We start from the raw sequence: 19,095 nt of genomic DNA on the forward strand, positions 1-19,095 counted from the left end.
TGTGAAAAGAAAAGAAAAGGAATTTATTATGTGGATTCTGGTTAACTTTTGATTGTTTTGCCTCCATTAGGCTGTTTTATTGGAAAACTTGGAAGGAAAGCTGCTGTTATTCTAAGTGAATCCAAATGAGCCTGCAGAGGAATTTAAAGGATCTTTTAAATATTGGGCAGTGTCAAATACAAACTCCTCCACTAGTATTCCTGACAGATTATTAGACAGATTTCCCTCCTCAATTTTAATCAAGTCCAAGTTGCAAAGATCTACTTCCCTTTATTCTTTCTTCTAATTTTCATTCAGAATGATTATAGATAAATGCTTCAGTGTCCAATTACAGCATTTCATGTCTGATAGAAAGACTGTCAAGAATGTTGTTTTAGTTATTTTCATAAACTTGAGACGTTCAAAACAACATATATCATACGTAAACACATACTATATTATTATACAGGCTGGTGCCAAAATAACTACTTACCTACTTCCAATTGTGTCCAGTTTGGGCACTGTACTTTCCAATTTGCCCACATCATTTCTAGACAGCCCAGGAGAGCTACAAAAATGATGAAAGGCTTAGAAAAGAGGAGGTTACTTACCCTGTAACTGGAGGTTCTTCGAGATGTGTGGTCCCTATCTGTATTGCATTCAGGGTTATATGCATGCACCATGTGTCCGGAGCCAGAGATTTTGAAAGTAATAGTGTCCGTTGGTCTGCACATGCATCCTTGCTCTGCCTCATGGTTTCGTCCAAGGCGATAAAAGGCAGGGCAGACTGACCACGGCCTCAGTTCCTTGCCACCACAAACCAAAAACTCCACAGCAGAGGAAAAGGAGGGACGGATTAGAATATGGATATGGACCACACATCTCAAAGAACCCCCAGTTACAGGTAAATAACCTCCTTCTCTTCTTCAAGTGATGGTCCCCATTGTATTTCACTGAGGGTGATTAACAAGCAGTACCTAGCTAGGAGGAGGGTGACAGGAAGATGATGGAACTGTAGAATGAAGAACAGCCACACTGAACAAGGCATCCATCGCAGAGTCTCGCACCAAGGAGTAATGGGAAGAGAAGGTATATACCAAACTCCACCTGACCACCCTACATATGTCCGTAAGTGGTACGTCGTGAAGCACAGCCATAGTCAATGCTTGCACTCTTGTGGAGTGGGTTCATACACCCAGGGATGGAGATAACTGATAATACAGCATAACGCACCTAGAAACCCACTTAGAAATCCTCTGCATGGTGGTCGCTTGCCCTTTAATACTTTCCACTATAGCAATAAAAAGTCTCAGCGACTTCCTAAATGATCTCATCCTCGGCAGGTAAAAAGCCAGGGCCGAGCAGACGTCAAGGGGATGAAGGTGCCATTCTTTTGGAAAGGAATCAGGTAAGCATATGGATTGTTTGAGATGAAATCAGGATACAACCGTTGGCAGAAACTTGGGGTACAAGCACAGGGAAACTTTGTCTTTATGGAATGTGGTAATGGGGGGGGGAGATCTGCCATCATGGCCCCCAGTTCACCAACCCTTCTTGCAGAAGTAATAGCTATCAAGAAGGCGACCTTCATGGAGAGGAGAGACAGGGAGCAGGAGGCCAGAGGTTCAAAGGGCAATTTCATCAACACCATGAGGCCAAGGTTGAGGTCCCCTTGGGAGCGAAGGATTGAATGGGAGGGTAAGTCCATAGGAGACTTGCCCTTCCAAAACCTCGTAGTCAAGGGATGAGTAAAGAGGAGGAGAGGAGATAATCCAAAAGAGGAGGGATGTCCACATCTTCAAGGGCAAGACCCCTCTGTTGGGCCCATGTGGTGAAACGCTTCCACTTGGCCCTATAGGACCACCTTGTGGTATCTTTTCTGCTACTCGAGACAATGTCTTGTACTGCTCACGAACATTCCCACTCAAGCGACAAAGCCCATCCAAAAACAAACTAGAAGGTGAAGAGTCTGTGGATCGGGATGCCGGATCCTTGCCACTGCGTTGCGTGAGGAGTTCCGAGAAAGCTGGCAGTGAAAGCAGGGAACATGCTGACATGCAGAGAAGAAGGGGAAACCAGAACTGGCAAGACCAGAATGGGGTTATCAGAATGACTGTTGCTCTCTCCCATCTGATCTTCGATAGGACACGCAGCGGGAGCAGTAGGGAGGAAAGCTGTAATTGATCTGGATTGACCAGTGGATGACATGGGGTTCACGTTGAGAAAGGGCACTGAGCCTCCCCTCTCCCCAAAGCAGTACTGGATGCATTTGCTGTTGGCATGGGATGTGAAGAGGTCCCTGACTGGAGTCCCCCAGTGGTCAAAAATGTTGGCGACCACAGTGTCATGGAGCTCTCATTTGTGGTCGGTCATGAATTTCCTGCTGAGAGAGTCTGAAATTACGTTCTGAGGGCCGGGAAGGTATGCTGCCGACAACAGGATCTTGTGGGCAATGCACCAATCCCAAAGATGAACTGTCTCCGCACAAAGCGCAAGCGACCTCGTGCACCCTTATTTGTTGATGTAGTAAACAGTGGTGAAATTATGAGACCATGTCAGGACTGAAGGCATGGGAAAAATGCGTGACATGCTCTCTGCACCACCCGAAGTTCCAAGTTGTTGATGGGCATCCGGGATTCCCAACCGGTCCAAGTCCCTTAAGTCATGTGCTCGCCCACGTGAGTGCCCCATCCAACAAGCAACGCGTCTGTGATGCTCATTATGCTTGGGAAGGACAGAAGAAATGGTATCCCGGTGCAGACCTGACCTGGGTCCATCCACCACTGGAGGGAGGAGAGAACCTTGTGGGGAACCGTCAAGTAGAAAGTCCATGGTGCGGCATGTAGAAGAATAGGTCCCCTGGAGTCACAGCAGCGAAAGCAGAGATGAGCAAAGGCAGTAATGTAGGTGCAAGCCACCATGTGGCCAAGAAGAGAAAGACATGTCCTGGCCAGAACAGGAGGACTAGAAATCTCCTTGAAAATCAGCTCTTGTAGGGTCTGGAACCTGGTAGGTAGGTACATGCTAACATCATGTCAATGCAGGCCCCAATGAATTCTAGGGACTGTGTGACAGCCAAAGTCGATTTTCAACATTTACACTGACCCCCAAGGAGGAGAGGAGTGTGAGCAGCATAAAGGTCGAGGCATGAGCCTCCCCTTTTCCCGTGCTGCTAGCAGCCAATCGTCGAGATAAGGGAATATAAGGACCCCTTGGCACTGGAGGTGGGCCGCCACTACCAAGAAAACTTTGGTGAAGACCCATGGAGCAGTGGTGAGTCCAAATGATAGAACACTATATTGGAAGTGACAAAGGGACACCATGAATCTCAGAAAATGTCTGTGGGTAGGATAGATATCCATGTGGAAGTAAGCTTCTTTCATATTGAGAGCCGTAAACCACATGCCTCTTTCTAATGAAGGAATGATAGCTGCTAGGGTGACCATACAAAACTTCGGCTTGCGTATGAAGCAGCTGAGACAGCAGAGGTCTAAGATCGATCTCCACCCACCCTTCTTCTTGGGGACTAAGAAATGGGTGGAACAGAATCCTGCGCCCTGATAGGTTGTAGGAACAGATTCTATCACTCCCCTTTGAAGTAGGTAGTCTACTTCTAGGGCGAGGATACTGACATGAGAGTGGTCTCTGAGGCAGAGCCAGGGCAGAGAACATGGATGAGGTAACGTCGTGAACTCAATCGTACAGCCATGTCAAATGACATCCAGGACCCATTCCTCCATTGTTATCAAACTCCAAGCTGGTAAAAAGAGTGCTAGATGCCCCCAAAGATGTTGGGTGTACAGCATGATCCAGGATGGATGGCAGCGCTCTAGGTGCAGTCAGAAATATCCCTTCTGCAAAGACGGAGTATGAGATGCTGAAGGTTGTGACAATGAACACACAGGGCTGGCCTGTTGCATCTTCTGCCGTTTGCGAGGAGGATCATAGGACTGCTGATGGAAGAATTGGGGAACTCTAAACATTGTGCCAGTAGTGAGCGGTAAAACTTGCGCTTGGGTGCTGATGTGTAGATACCCAGCGACTGCAGAGTGGCTCTGGAGTCTTTGAGGGAGTGGAATGAATCGTCAGTCTTCTAATTGAAGAGATAAGACTCATTGAAAGGGACGTTCTCTATGGTATTCTAGACTTCCCTTGGAAAACCTGACGAATGGAGCCATAACTCCCTCCACAAGACAATCCCCATAGCCATTGTGCACGAAGAAGCGTGCCACATCCACTGTGGCCTAGAGTGTTGTCCTCGCTACTAGTTTCACCTCCTCTAGGATAGCCTGGAAGCAGGCTTGATCCTGCTGGGGAAGTTTGTCTGCAAAGTTCACCAACTTGCCATAGGTAAAGAAGTTGTATTTAGCAAATAGAACCAAGTAATTGGTGATGCAAAATTGGAGGCTGGCAGAGAATACCTTGCAACCCAGAAGAGCCAGTCGCTTGTCCTCTTTGTCTGCCAGGGTGGAGCATGGGTGCTGTTGTTGGGCCCGCTCTATCGATGCCTGTATGACGAGAGAATTGCGTGGAGGGGGGTGAGAGAACAGAAACTCAGACCCCTTTTCAGGTACACTGTACCTCTTCTCCGCCCCCTTGGGGGTGGGGTGTGGAAGTGGCTGGAGTGTGCCAGACAGTCTGGGCCGATTGAAGAATGGCATTGTTGATTGATAGAAAAACTCTGGCCGGTACTGAGGCGTGCAAGATGTCAAGCAGCTGGTGCTGTTTGTCCTGGACTTTCCCCAGTGGAATGTGGATGGCATCAGCCACCCTACATAACAGTCCCTGGACCTGATGGTAGTCATCCGGGGGCAAGGAGCAAGTCGAAGACACTGCAGCATCTGTAGACAGCAAAGGGAACTACTCTGGTTACGGCAGTACCGTCAGAGTTGGACTAAGCGGAGCATTCCCCAACACTGGTTCACAACACCTACTTGATGACGGTTGAAGAGGTGAGATCAGGGACTCCTCTCAAGCGGAGCCAAAAGGTTCTGAAGGCAGATACTGCGGCCACAACCCCCAGTACAGCCAACCAGGAAGATCCAGCGGTTGCTGTGGAGGGCCCTAAGGAGTGGGGTACCAATGGCTCCATTGCTGGGGAAAGGGAGGGTACTGCCATTGAGTCGGCGGAACCTTAGAGTAGTCATATCGGCAGTATGGGAGGGGCGAACTCTGCGCTCCATCCGAGTCCTCTGATGCCAAAAAATCAGAGTCCAGTTTGAATGGCGGTGCCATTGCAACTGGCAGAACCACGGGAGCCAGAGGGGAACGGGTGGGAACATGACCTGAAGGAGGCAAGTTTAAGGTAAGAGAACGTACCCCCCCTCCAAGAGGCGACGGCACTTGATGACATGGAGACCTCACCTCCTCCAAGGCAAAGAGTTCATGAGGCTCAGGGGATGACTCGAGTCTCCCCTGTCAATAGTTCATACTCCGCAGTTGGAACTGGAGCTAGAATGGAGGACTGCCTCAGAATCAAAGGTTCCCTTGACTTTGGTGGTGCCGACCTGGAAGGAGTACATGGCTCAGTGGATGGAACCAGTGGATCAGACGGCCTGTGCAACTTCTTATCGAGCTTGTAAGCCTTGGAATGCGCTGCTTCTTGTCACTGGAACTATGGACAAAGCAGTATCTTTCTTGGGTCTGGAGGAAGACTTACTGCCATGCTTACGCGTATGCTTCCTTGCTTCACGACAAGACCCTGGCACAATGTCCATAGCATTGGTACCAGCAGAACCGGACTGGAGCTCCGCAGTGGGAGGCATGCTCCTTGATTACTCAGGTCAACGTAAAGGGGAGGGTTCCCCAGCCTGTATATGATTGCGGCCTCCTGGCAACCTTCATGAGGTGCTTCTTGAGGCAGAGAGACCAGCCTTCCTGGGTACGGGCTTGGGAAGGAGAGGAAGATACTGCACCTGGATGCAATGTGGGCTTCCCCCAAGCAGTAAAGGCCATGTTCGTGCTCATCGCTCACCAAGAACGAGCGAGGGCAGGAAGCGCAGATCTTGCTTCTTCGGCATAATCTAATATTCAGGCGTGGGTACTGGGGGCAGCAGGAGGGAAGTGGGAGACTGGCAAAATGGCATCCCAAAGTCCTTAAAATCCTAAAAACGACTACTAACACTAAAACTACTAAAAAAAATAACAAAAATACTATTTACAAGAATATAACAGTCTTTTTTCTGTGTTTTAGAAAGTACATCACAAGAGATAAGGTAGATTCCCCTCAATCACAACAGCAGAGGCTCCGACTCACACCATGTGGAGGTGAGAGGAAACTGAGGGTGCTGTTGGTTCACCCCACAATTTATCACTTTGGACAAAACCATGAGGTGGAGCAAGGGTGCAAAATCTCTGGCTCTGGTCACATGGCGCATGAGTATAACCCTCAGTGGAATACTATAGAGACCATCATTCAAAGAAGAACCTGACCTATGAGGAAAGGTTAAAAAACTGGGCATGTTTAGTCTTGAGAAAAGACGACGGGGGGTGGGGGGGGGGGGGGAGAGGGGAACCTGATCATCTTCAAATATATTACAGTCTATTATAAAAAGAACGGAGAACAATTGATCACTGAATTGAACAAATGTCCACTGAAGGAAGGACAAGAAGTAAACAGACTTTATCTGCAGTAAGGGAGATTAAGGGTACGTCTATACTTACCTCCGGGTCCGGCGGTAAGCAATCGATCTTCTGGGATCGATTTATCGTGTCTTGTCTATACGCGATAAATCGATCCCGGATCGATCCCGGAAGTGCTCACCATTGACGCCAGTACTCCTGCTCTGCGAGAGGAGTACGCGGAGTCGACGGGGGAGCCTGCCTGCCGCGTCAGGACCCGCGGTAAGTTCGAACTAAGGTACTTCGACGACTTCAGCTACGTTATTAACGTAGCTGAAGTTGCATATCTTAGTTCGAAGTGGGGGGTTAGTGTGGACCAGGCCTTAGATTAGATATTGGGAAAATATTTCTAACTATAAGGGAAGTTAAGTTATGGAACAGGCTTCCACGGGAGGTGGTGGAATCCCCATCATCGGAGGTTTTTAAGAACAGACTGAGAAGGTGCTGTCAACTCTCTATCAAACTTCATAGTAGGAAACAGTTTGTTCTAAAGAAAATCTGCAAGTATTGCAAGGGTTTTGCACTGTTACTTCTAGGTCACACTTAGAAGAGGAGAGAATGGTGTTCAGAGGCTCATTTTACATATTTTGGGATACAGCAAGCAGAGGTTATTGTTAAAATACAACTCATTCACCCAGAAAATGCTGCATATAAAATATAAAAGAGCTGCCAGATATGCTTGGATACTCAAAGCAGAGGTAGCAGTCTGCTATACACTAACATCCACTGAACATCCATTCATATTCCTGTTGTATGATTTCCAATAACAGTTCCTTTAGCAAATTGGTCACATGCCTGGAACTGATGCAGGTTGTGAAGACTAATTTACTAGCTGTAATTAAAGCTTTGTCTATGTTAGTGAGGCTGCAGCACCAAGCATTACAAACCTCCAGTTACATTACCCTTAGGATAAACAAACCCTTTTTCTAGTCAATTTTGAATATTATGCTATAATAACCAATGTCTGTAGAGAATGGTAGCACACAAAAAAAAAGCCGATCAGAATAAAGCAGAATAGATTTAGCTGCCAAAAGTTACAGCATTAGGTTTTGAACACCTGCCTTAGGACTCTGGCATTAGGCGGGCAACTCAACCTCTGCTCTCTCATACCAGAAAATGTCCTAACCCACCACTCCCAGTTCCAGTGGACATCACATCCAGTGTCCTCACTTAACACATGAATCTTTTAAATGTGAGGGAAATGGGCTACAGGAAGCAGAACAGACCATCCACCACTAACTTTTTTAGAAGGGGAGAGAGCAAAACAGCTGGAACTGCTGCACTTTCTGCAATAGAGGTGAAAGAACATGGAGACTTAGAGGGCCCATCTACAGGAGGATGAGCTGGGAAGCTAAGGGTCTCCTATGAATCCTGGAAAGCAACACGGGTGGCTGCAGCAGAAACAGAATAACCCCGCAAAGAAATAGGGAGTAAAAATGAGTGACCAAATTAATAGATTTGACTGACTGGTTGTGGGGGAAGGAGGAGAATAGGAAAATGCATCTGTGTTTACCTGAAAATGTTCTTTCTTGTGTTATGAAGGTCCACAAATCTTAACTGTGGGACTTCAGCCTATGTCCTGCTAAGGAAACAGAACCAGACTTGTCAATACCTGTTAGGAAGGGATTCAGTTGTCTTCCTTTGACCACCTGGGAATCAAGGAAAAGATGGAGTATAAAACCTTATCTGCTGTGTGAACGCCGTCTGAGTAAGGTATAACTGTTTTCATGGGCTTTCTGATTTCATTTTGTGTTTTTTATTGTTCAGGGGAAGAAGTAGTAAGGGTGAGATATTGTTTGAAGTTGGGAATGCTACACACCTGCATCTCAGAGCCAAGACTACACTTGAAACAATACTATCATGTAGCCTTGGCATCGTAGGCACAACACCCATCTGTCCCTCATGGTACAAATCAATTTTCTTGTAGCACTCGGTAATCTGCCTCCTAGGAGAAGCTCTATTTTGGACTACTCTGACCTAGAATTATGTAGACTGCCAAGGTAAGGTCAAAATTCTCCCCAAACTGTCCTCTATTCCACCAGCCCCTAACAATTTCTTTTGTCTCACTTACATGCTTTAGGAGAACAAGTAGAACAGTGTAGGCACTGCCTTATTATAAATCAAGTGTTACATTCCCTTTTAATTCCTGATAGTGGTCAAGGTTGTCTTCAATTTTTCCAAGGATTCTCCTATGACCTTACCCTTAGGATTCAGGCTCTTTCCTCCATGGCTGTTGATGGAGAAAAAGGCTGGAGTCGTTAAGTGGTAAACTATGGCATTCCAGAGAGGCTGCAAGAACCAACCTCTGGAATATATGACCACATATACTACATCCCATTTCCCAAGAACAGCATACAAGCAGTACTTTCCCACAGCAATGAGACAAGCAAACTTTGACAACAGAAACTTGCTCCATGGCTGCTAAACACAAGTGCTAGGAATCCCCATCCCCCAAGTAGAGTAAGTCGTAAGTCATGAATGTAGATCATAAGTTAGAGAGCCCCCAGTAAGAAGTGGAGTGGAGAGGGCATAGGATCAGGTGATAGAAAACTGCCACTCCCAGAATGAGAGAAATTGGTGCCTTATACTAGAAGCCTCTTTCCTCAAAACTGATCCCTCAGAAGCAATGAAGTATGCAACCTTCTAGTCAGCTCAATCAGAAAAATGGCATTAAAAGACCCTGTGTGAAATCCTGGCCCCATTCAAATCAATGGTAAAATTTCCATTGACTTGAATGGGGGCCAGGATTTAACCCTGTCTGCTGCTACTGCAGTCAATAATAGACAGTCTTGTACCTGCTCTACAAAACTTTAAAGTACAGTATTAAAAATGTATATTTATATGCATAGAGTATTCTCTCCTTTACAAATGTAAATTGCTGCATAAACTATATATATGTTAAGCTGCTGGGATCCATCACTATAAATGAATGGAACTCGAGATCAAAAGATGGAAAATAGAGGAAGAGAAGAAAAGAAAAAGTGTGGGAAAACCAGAGACATTTCCAATCCTTCCTGCTCTACAGTCTCATTTATTGAAATGGCAGTTTATGACAGGCTGCCAAATTTCAGATCTATACACACCATCAGTCTTTCCTCTTACAACAGTCACAAAGCCCTGGCTGGCCCACTCTAACACTTAATTGACCTTAGAATTACTTCTTTTTAAAAGTCTATCTTCTAGGCAGGGCATGGTGAAGGAAATGACACTTAGTTCATAAAGTGTAGAAGAGCAACTTGACATATTTAGAAAAGATTTTCTACTATTTATAACAGACAATTGAAAATGCTGCTTGGTGTTTTCTGAAAATAATGCCAGTTTGCTTACAAGCAATTTGTGACAGATATTATTTTTACTGCTCAGAAAGTTAACTGTAGTTATTATGTATATTACATCAATAACAAGAGGCCCCATCAGGGTCTGGGCACAATTGTGTTAAAGTAAAAACACAAGGTAGATAAGGTCCCCATCTTGATCTTGAAACCTAATTTTAAAAAGTATATAGTTCTGTCTCAAATAAATGTAAGGAAATTATACAAGTGGAAACAACACATTTTGTACAATTTATTGGACTACCATTCATCTTTTTTGAAAACCAGTGTTTGTTCGTTGAAGTTTAATATTATGTCCTGTCAAGTTTGTTCAAGCCGCTTTAGAAATATTTCATATGTTAAGAAAAGACCTTACAAAATGACTAGACATTTACAAAGAATAGTTTTCCAAAAATCAAGTGGTTCAAGAAGTTCAAATATAACAAAATAAAGGTGTGCACACTAGCATAAGAAAAAATTAGATATTGCATGCATGCAGGTGGTCTTAGGTTGCCTTTAAATATCAGTTTCCTGGGTCAATTATGAAATACTTCAGCATAACACCAACCTGCCAGCAGAATACAGTGATTTGTAACCAACACCATTATTATCTGCAGTACAAAGCATATCATAAAACTTAGACATCTGTGTGACATGAGGTACATGCTTCCACAATTAGGATTCATTTGTGTTCTACAGTGGTTAACTGGAAAAAAAGAAAATGTAGTGACAGCTTCAACTTTTATCTTTTTAAAAATGTATGTCATTAAGATATCTAAAGAACCTCACTTCTTGCATCTGAAGAAGTGAGGTTCTTACCCACGAAAGCTTATGCTCCCAATACTTCTGTTAGTCTTAAAGGTGCCACAGGACCCTCTGTTGCTTTTTACAGATTCAGACTAACACGGCTACCCCTCTGATACTTGACACTATGCAAGGCACTGCATTTAGCCGTATGGAATGGAAATCTATCAACCTCATGAAGAAACTTGCACAAATACAGACCGATATCATCTTCCTTTCCAAATGCAAACGGATGGACATCATACCAAATGGACTGAAGGTGAAAAATCAATTGCTATCTACATACTGCACAGACCACAGTGAGAGATTGTGCCATACACTATCAAAGAAACTGAGGAACCACCTGATCAGCATCCTATACAGCAAACAGAAAAACATCAAGAAAGAGCTCTCCAACCTGGAGACTTTCATAAATAACCAACCCTCCACACAAATGGACTTTACTAAAATAAGACAGGAGATCTACATTACACACTTCACCTCTCTACAAAGGAAAAAGGACCGTAAGCTGTCTAAAATCCTACCTGCCACATCGTGCCACAACAGGGGTACCCCTAACCCACCCAGCAATATCGTCAATTTATCCAGCTACACACTCAACCCAGCAGAAGAGTCTGTCCTATCTCGGGGACTCTCTTTTTGCCCCAGCACCCCCACGAACATGATACAGTTCTGCGGTGATCTGGAAGCCTACTTTCGCCGCCTCCGACTCAAAGAATACTTTCAAGATAACACTGAACAGCGCACTGATACACAGATACCCTCCCACCAACAACACAGGAAGAAGAACTCCACATGGACTCCTCCTGAGGGTCGAAATGACAGTCTGGACCTATACATAGAATGCTTCCGCCGACGTGCACAGGCAGAAATTGTGGGAAAACAACATCGCTTGCCTCATAACCTAAGTCGTGCAGAACGCAATGCCATCCACAGCCTCAGAAACCACCCTGACATTATCATCAAAGAGGCTGATAAAGGAGGTGCTGTTGTCATCATGAACAGGTCTGACTACCAGAAGGAGGCTGCCAGACAACTCTCCAATACCAAATTCTACAGGCCACTTTCCTCAGATCCCACTGAGGAATACACTAAGAAACTGCACCATCTACTCAGGACACTCCCTACACTAACACAGGAACAAATCAACATACCCTTAGAGCCCCGACCGGGGTTATTCTATCTACTACCCAAGATCCACAAACCTGGAAATCCTGGACGCCCCATCATCTCGGGCATTGGCACTCTCACTGAAGGACTGTCTGGATATGTGGACTCCCTACTCAGACCCTACGCCACCAGCACTCCCAGCTATCTCCGTGACACCACAGATTTCCTGAGAAAACTACAATGCATTGGTGACCTCCCAGAAAACACCATCCTAGCCAACATGGATGTAGAGGCTCTCTACACAAACATCCCACACACAGATGGAATACAAGCTGTCAGGAACAGTATCCCTGATGATGACACAGCACAACTTATTGCTGAGCTCTGTGACTTTATCCTCACGCACAATTATTTCAAATTTGGTGACAATATATACCTCCAGACCAGTGGCACCGCTATGGGCACCCGCATGGCCCCACAATATGCCAACATTTTTATGGCTGACCTGGAACAACGCTTCCTCAGCTCTCGTCCACTCACGCCCCTTCTCTACCTACGCTACATTGATGACATCTTCATCATCTGGACCCATGGGAAGGAGACCCTGGAAGAATTCCACCATGATTTCAACAGCTTCCACCCCACCATCAACCTCAGCCTGGACCAGTCTACACGGGAGGTCCACTTCCTAGACACCACCGTACAAATAAGCGATGGCCATGTTAACACCACCCTATACCGAAAACCCACCGACTGCTACGCCTACCTTCATGCCTCCAGCTTCCACCCCAGACACACCACACGATCCATCGTCTACAGCCAAGCACTGAGGTACAATCGCATCTGCTCCAACCCCTCTGACAGAGACCAACACCTACAAGATCTTCACCAAGCATTCTCAAAACTACGATACCCACACAAGGAAATAAAGAAACAAATCAACAGAGCCAGACATGTACCCAGAAGCCTCTTGCTACAAGACAGGCCCCAAAAAGAAACCAACAGAACTCCACTGGCCATCACCTACAGTCCTCAGCTTAAACCTCTCCAACGCATCATCAGTGATCTACAACCCATCCTGGACAATGATCCCTCACTTTCACAGACCTTGGGAGGCAGGCCAGTCCTCGCCCACAGACAACCCGCCAACCTTAAGCATATTCTCACCAGCAACCACGCGCTGCACCATAACAACTCTAACTCAGGAACCAACCCATGCAACAAACCTCGATGCCAACTCTGCCCACATATCTACACCAGCAACACCATCACAGGACCTAACCAGATCAGCTACAACATCACCGGCTCATTCACCTGCATGTCCACCAATGTTATATATGCCATCATATGCCAGCAATGCCCCTCTGCTATGTACATTGGCCAAACTGGACAGTCACTACGCAAGAGGATAAATGGACACAAGTCAGATATCAGGAATGGCAATATACAAAAACCTGTAGAAGAACACTTCAACCTCCCTGGCCACACAATAGCAGATGTAAAGGTAGCCATCTTACAGCAAAAAAACTTCAGGACCAGACTCCAAAGAGAAACTGCTGAGCTCCAGTTCATTTGAAAATTTGACACCATCAGATCAGGATTAAACAAAGACTGTGAATGGCTATCCAACTACAGAAGCAGTTTCTCCTCCCTTGGTGTTCACACCTCAACTGCTAGCAGAGCACCTCACCCTCCCTGATTGAACTAACCTCGTTATCTCCATACTGATTTATACCTGCCTCTGGAGATTTCCATTACTTGCATCTGAAGAAGTGAGGTTCTTACCCACGAAAGCTTATGCTCCCAATACTTCCGTTAGTCTTAAAGGTGCCACAGGACCCTCTGTTGCTTTTTGTAAAAATAGCACCTTCTCACTCAGCAAATCTGCTCAGTGTGTATTCATGGACTATTTACTTTCATAACAAGGTATGGAATTTTCAAAGGAGCCTAAGAAAGTTAGGAACCCAACTCTGAAATTCTTTGGGAGCTGGGTTCCTAACTCCCTCAGGCTCCTTTGAAAGTCTCAGCCAAGAGTAATATTTTTCCACAGTCAGCTCTGCAAAAATAAATAGAGTTTTAAGAGAGTGAACAGGATTCTTTTCCAGCATGTGCATCATCCCTAAAATTGATAAATATGAACCAACTGCAGAGGCATCAGAGCAATCCCATTGTCTTCAAATGATGCCCTAATAACACCTGTTCAACCTCAAGTGTAATTAAGGGGAGAAGATGAAGATAGTTGTGTTATATAGATAAAACTGATGGCACCATTTGGCCTGAATCTTCAGTACTGTTGAGGATGTGCAAGCTATAAGGAACAAAGGTAGGTTTTCAAAATCCAGGCTGAGTTTGCAGGCTGGCAGTTAGAAGAAATGTTTTATCAATTGATTAAATCAGATATTAAGTCATTGAGCCACAAATGTAGAACTCTGATGCCATATTTACCAAGTCATTGTCAGAGCTAAAATGGATTTTAATATTATGCTCCCACCAAATATACTTCACTCAATTCTAGAAAATAATGGAAGTCTTATAGCAGTTTGTCTTACTCCAAAAGTGTAGCCAGACAAGGCTGAGGGCAGAGGGCAAGAAGAGAACATGAGCGTTTGTTACCTATAGAATCGCACATATTGTTGCTTCTGCAGGTCGAGTTCACTGCAGATATTAAGGGCTACTTGCATCACTCCATAAGCTCCCTGTGTGCTACCTTCCCATCTGCCTTTATTCCAAGGACTCCCTGTACCCCATCCCTCAAACAAGGGGTTCTGTGTCCTCTATTCCCCCTGCAAAGGGCTATAATGACCCCCCACCCCATATCACTGTCCCCCATTCTCCCCACCACGCCAAAGGGTCTGTTTGTCCCCCCATTTCCCTCTTACCATTATTATTTCTTCTCTCTCTGTCTAGGAGTAAAATCATTCAGGGTGTCAACATTTTAAATTCAACTGGGGTAATGGGAAGAGCTGAAATGTAGGGTGTTATGCTGAGAGGTGTTAGTGGCTACTACAAACCAGTTCTTTGATCTACCAAGAATTACAGACTTGGTTGAGGGGGAGGGCAGTGCATGCGTGTACACCACATGCCAGGGACTCTGTCCTCCATTTTCCCCTCCTGTATTTCACATTTTCCTCAAAATCAAATAGGTTTCTTCCCACTGATGCCTGCAACATTCCCTGAAATTTTGGACTTGATCATATGTGATGTTCAAAAATTATTACATTTACCCAGACAGACAAGCAGAGAAATGTTATCAATTTGAGTGCATGGCCTCACATCGCTTGGCTATACCCCTCTTTCTCATAAATGAACATCCCCTAGTCCAGACACTATTGCTGGGTTATGCCCATACATTACACAGGAATAGAGGCACTTTCAGATGTAGCATTCCTTAGTTCAGATTTCCTCTTCTGGACCACCCTCTAACCAAAGCACACAGACAGTTCCCTTTTAAGAGAGCAACTTCAGAGTCACTTTTCTACCTGAGAGTTTAGGAGTGTGAGAATTACTTGCTACTAAATATTACGAATGTTAAATAAATTGGATTTTCAATCATTTCACAGTATTGACCTTTTTTGATTAAATGTTTTTACTTCTCTAAGTAAGAGGGGGAAGACATACAATTGCAATCAGATAAGAAAAACTATATATCCACTATAAAGCCATATTAATCATGTCATAAGATAATATTTCACATCTGTTCAGGGCTTTAGGTTACAAGAAATTTCAGAAAAAAACAGCAAAGAGTACAGCGAAAAAGTGGTAGGAAATTAGGGAAAGAACACATATGGAACATCATTCTAGACGGATGAAATACCACGCAATCAAATGGTCATCATACGACAACATCAATCTAGAAACAGTTGTCAGCACTGTTTCACCAAATCCATTAATAGAACTCCCCATACAATCATTCTATAGGTATCTAGCCCTAAAAGCAGAAAGATTAAATGGCAAATCTGTGAAGTTTTTTCATTCTACTATGCTACTCTTAAGAACTGCCATGTAACTTTATTCACTGTGCCAGTATTCTATCTTAGGAGATGTTGGTGATCTCCAGTGCTGTAGAATCCTGGATGCTGAGTGTGTGTGCAAATGAATTTAATTGTTCATAGTTCTAATACATAGCTTTTTTTCATTCACAATGAAAGACCTAGTTTGAGAAAATGTATATATGTGTGTGTTTGCACCCCGTCCAGTGTAGTATTTTACCTCACCAATCACTTGCTTCCCTCAGCAAATGGCAGAGCAGTTAACCAGTACCTTCAGTCTGTCAGGTGAAGCACATCTTCCAAGTGGTTGGAATCATTTAGGGAAAGTTGAGACTTGGGATCCACTAGTCTGAATTCCTCCAGTGTTATTCCTCCTTATTCCAAGTGGACACACTAGTGACCTAGCCTATCCCATCACCTTATAGAATCTGTTGCAACATAGCAATGTAAAAGAGTGGTGTTGAAGACTACTGACAATCCAAGTGGCTGTACTGCTATAGAAAAAGATTAGTACTAACACTTTCACTGTTAGCAACAAGAATTGTGAATGCAGCCAAACGAAGAAATACTGTATAGCCATCATCAGAAAACTAGATGACAAGACCTAAGAAGGATTTGTGTTAGAAATTACTTAATTACAGAAAAAACTCATTTGAAACTAAAGGTATATTTTATCAATCATTTGTTGAACGAATCCAAAGCCAAGATTACTTAGGAGCTGTGACTAAAAAAAAATTACAATCATTGCTGAGTCCATGACAAACCAAGAAAGTATGACATATAATCTGCCCTAAAAATTATGTTTACATACCCATACCTCCACACACTCTGTGTTTTCAAAATAAAAAAAAATAAATATTTGTATTTCTCAACCAATGATTAAGAGCAGATGTGATCTGATAGCTTCAGCCAGTTCCCTCACCTTGGTCCAAATCAGGTGCCCATCCTAAAAGGATAAAGAAAAAAGTGAAAGTACTGTAAGAAAGCTGGAATCCTATCAGATCCAGAGGAAACCTTATTCAAGCCCTTTTAAAAACAGGATTAAGTTTAGAGAATCCCTCATAGCAGGGTTTTAAGGATTCATCCAAATTGAACAAACGGCTACCTACCTCTCGTAACTGTTGTTCTTCAAGATGTGTTGCTCATGTCCATTCCAATAGGTGTGTGCACGCACCGCATGCATGATCGTTGGAAGGTTTTTCCCCTAGCGGTACCTGTCGGGTTGGCAATTGAGCCCCCTGGACTGGCGCCCTCATGGCGGTGTATATAGAATGCTGCCAACCCGCCGCCTGCTCAGTTCCTTCTTGCCAGAAGACTCCAACAGAGGGGAGGTGGATGGGATTTGGAATGGACATGAGCAACACATCTTGAAGAACAGTTACAAGAGGTAGGTCACCATTTTTTCTTCTTTGAGTGCTTGCTCACATCCATTCCAATAGGTGATTCCCAAGCAGTTTCTCTGGAGGAGGGATTGGAGTTCACCTGGTTGCTGATTGTAGGACTGCCCTGCCGAATGCTGCATCTTCTCTCGCTTGTTGGGTGATGGCGTAGTGCGACGTGAAGGTGTGGATGGAAGACCACATTGCCATCTTGCATATATCTTGAACAGGGACATGCACGAGGAAAGCTGCGGATGAAGCCTGAGCTCTTGGGAAGTGCGCAGTCAACGGCAGGGGTGGAACTTTGGCCAGGTCATGGCACGTTCTAATGCAGGACGTGATCCACGATGAAATGCGCTGGGATGAGATGGGAAGCCCTCTCATCCTTTTGGCGATTGCAATAAAGAGCTCTCTTCCAGTGGCATGAGGCTTAGGGAAGAAGACCAGTAAAAATATGTCCTGATTCACATGAAACTGGGAGACCACCTTGGGTAGAAATGCAGGGTGAGGGCGCAGCTGAACCTTGTCTTTGTAAAAGACGGTATGGGGGGCTCGGAAGTAAGCGCTTTGAGCTCAGAGACCCTTGTGGGTGATGTTATGGCCACCAGAAAGGCACCCTTCCAAGAGAGGTAGGAGAGAGGGCAGGTGGCTGAGTGTTCTGCCCCAGTCACAGTCTCCCTCCACGCGCTCTGAGTCTGCAGTGTTCCTCCTGCATGCTAATATTTACCCTCTTTCCCCTCAGTCTCATGTCCCTCACATTTTCTCCTGCCCCTCACCTTCCTCCTTGCGCCCTTCTCCCCTTTCCTCCACATTCCTTAAGAATCAGTGTGGATTTCCTGTCTGTTATACCACAGGAGGTTCAGACATAGAATATTACTCTGTTGTGGAAGGGTAAGCTGCATTTAACACGAATATAAACAACACTGAAATTAAATTAAATTATATTTGGTTTCCAATAAGCCTTTATCAGCGCAAGCAATCCTAGTAGTAGTGTGCATATTCAAAAACCCACACTTCACTGCTATCCTTACTTTTAGGTTTTGCTCCTTATGCCTCTAGGTCAGGAAACAATTCAGACACCTGACAGCTTACAGTCAATTATTTATCAAATACCTTTAAACCGAAGCTTTTCTTCTTTTAAACTGATTACTGTAGTACAAAAAACTTTAAATTATTTCATTAATTATACAGTAAAGCTAGACACTGTACAACAGATACCAACTACAATGCAAAAAATTCTGACGCTATAGAGTTTTCGTTAACATCACAGGAACTCCAAATCACAAGGTCTGAAAATCTAGACGTTCAGCAAAATACCAGGTATGAATTCACATACCACTAGTTGTCCTCAGTGATTTGTTTCATAGAAATTAGCATTTTTTCCCTTTCTAAACTTTTTAGAACATTTTAGCACCCAGTCATATACCACAATTCTAGCACAGAAGCTGTTGATTAAGCACTACACAATTAGAACAGCAACTTTCAAGACTACGCTGGAATATTTTTCTTAATAAATTGGAAATGCCTTGCACTAAAATGAAACAAACTATTTTTTCTAATAGAAAGAACTTCTTGGAGTATCCTATCACAACTAACAAACTCTGCTAATTTCATGCAGTGGAAAGTGAAACACAATAATGTAGGTGTCATGGTCAGAATTTCCAAAACCAAAATTAATAGCTTGGACAGCTAACTTCTTCCTTTTTTGGCATTGGGGAGGGGAGTCTCCTGGTATGCATAATATTTTCAAAATATAGTACACCCTCGCTATAACACCCTTCATTATTATGAACCTTTGGCTATAACAAACCCGGGTCCCTGGGTCCCAACTACATGTACAGTACTGCCTGGAGCCCCGCCTGGGGCTGACAGACCCCAGGCAGCGGGGCTGGGACTCGGGGT

The 19,095-nt window shown here is 44.4% G+C and overlaps 1 protein-coding gene across 2 annotated transcripts in view; it reads right to left on the reverse strand.

Moving 5' to 3' along the window:
- The window catches only part of GPHN (gephyrin), a 582,350-nt gene that overhangs the window by 480,050 nt on the left and 83,205 nt on the right, over window positions 1–19,095 (reverse strand). The window contains exon 2 of one of the 2 annotated variants that reach the window (XM_065404478.1): window positions 8,213–8,249. The exons of the other annotated variant lie outside the window; for it this stretch is intronic. The gene's annotated coding sequence lies outside the window, so the exon portion shown is untranslated. The remainder of the gene's footprint in view (window positions 1–8,212; window positions 8,250–19,095) is intronic. 2 annotated transcript variants of the gene reach the window in all.

The sequence above is a fragment of the Emys orbicularis genome, chromosome 4 (assembly GCF_028017835.1).
Source record: "Emys orbicularis isolate rEmyOrb1 chromosome 4, rEmyOrb1.hap1, whole genome shotgun sequence".
Lineage (NCBI taxonomy): Eukaryota > Metazoa > Chordata > Testudines > Emydidae > Emys > Emys orbicularis.